Source organism: Castor canadensis, chromosome 4 (assembly GCF_047511655.1).
Source record: "Castor canadensis chromosome 4, mCasCan1.hap1v2, whole genome shotgun sequence".
Lineage (NCBI taxonomy): Eukaryota > Metazoa > Chordata > Mammalia > Rodentia > Castoridae > Castor > Castor canadensis.
Window position 1 is genome coordinate 117545342 of NC_133389.1, and position 1861 is coordinate 117547202.

Sequence of the window (1861 nt, forward strand, 5' to 3'; positions counted from 1 at the left end):
TCTGATGTTATAAAAACTACTTCAGCTACCAGAAATCATGTCTTAATGAACTAGAGTGTTAGATGGTTTGAGACAGCAGACTGTCCCACCAATTATATCTTCTCTATGGTTTCTTCTAATAAAAAATCAAATTATTTGTATGCATATTTTTACAAATATGATTACACATCAATACCAAACAGCAATTCATTTTTTGCATAAAACAGTACATGCCATAATGGTCAATTTCATTTATAGCTTGACCTAGTTGTTTGGTCAAACACCAGTCTAGATATTTAAAGGAGAATAACAGATAAGTAGGAAGATTTCATGTAGAGCTGATTATGCTCCATAATGTGGTGACCATCATACAACCAGTTGAAGATTTTAGAACAAAAACTGGTATTTGACAAGAAAGATGGAATTTTTCTCAGGATTGTTACATAGAAACTATGCCTATTTCCAGCCTGTTGACCTGAGAAATTTCAGCATTCAAGGTAGCAGTTTAATTATTACCTGAGTATCCAGCCGTTGGCCTGTCCTACAGATTTAAGATTTGCTACTTACCACAATCACACGATCCAATACCTTAAAATTCAGTATGCTTACCCATCCCTCTCCATTCTCTTTACTCCTCTCTTTGCAGAATCACAACTAATAACATTTGTGCAAAAGATGTCTGTAGCAGCTGCAATGCTATTGACACTCACCATTAGATCATTTCTTTGGAAATCAGAAGAGAAATAATAGTCTATCTCCATTGCTTTGAGTCAATTAATATGAATATATTTGCTTTTAAATGATAATGTGTATAAAGGACTGTTCTCAGTGGAACTTTCCAAGACTCCTCTACCAATGCCCAATTCACCTACAGATTTTATTCTCCCATCTCCTATATAACAGTGCTGGTTTTATCTCACTAAAATACCTACATCAACAGGTTATTCTAACCCTGACATAAATCTGGAGTTCTATAGTATCTAAATAAGATAAAATCATATCTACCTAGTGCCTATTATTGAAAGCCCTTCAAAATTAGATCTGCCTACTTTCTTTTCTCCCCAATGTTCAGTATACATCCTATATTCTAGTCAGGCCAAATTCTTCATTGTCCCCAAAGATACTGAAATCATCATGCTCTACTTTTTCCCTGCTTTCTTTCTTCCTGTCTCACTATAATGATTTTACTTTTCTCTTTTGCCTACTTAACTTCTATGCGGGACTGAAAACCTAGCACCTAGCTGCTATTTCATATCAGCCTAAGAATGCCCAGACTACTTTGGTTTATAGTGAAGATCTCTTTGAGTGCTATAATATGTTATGGACTATCACAGACTCACAGAGTCACAGATGTTGAAAGGATAGCAGAAATCATTCATTCGAACCATGATCAAAGGTCGAAAATACCTTTGTAACATTCTCCACAGTGGTCTTTCACTACAGCTTCCACACCTGTCATGGTGATGAATTCACTGACTCCTGGCTATTTTATTTAATGAACATCTCCAAACACTACAAAAGTCTTTCCATAAGTTATATTTCTACATTGAGAGAAACATCTAAGGAATTAAATATCTTCTTTGAGGCAGAATTTGAAATATACTATGTCAATACATAAACCACGGTAATATATAGAAATTGTTATCTTAGCTGGGGATAATGACATGTGCCTATAGTCTCAGTTACTTGGGAGGCTAAGGCAAGAAGATCATTTGTCCCCACAAATTCAAGACCAGACTGGACAACATAGCAAGACCTCATCTCAAAAAAATTATTATCCCTGCATAGTCAAAAAATTTTGTCCACAAATGTAATCGGAACAACTTACATAGTCAGGAGCTCGTCTCTGTTTTGCTTTTTTATATTATTACACAAATAGTGT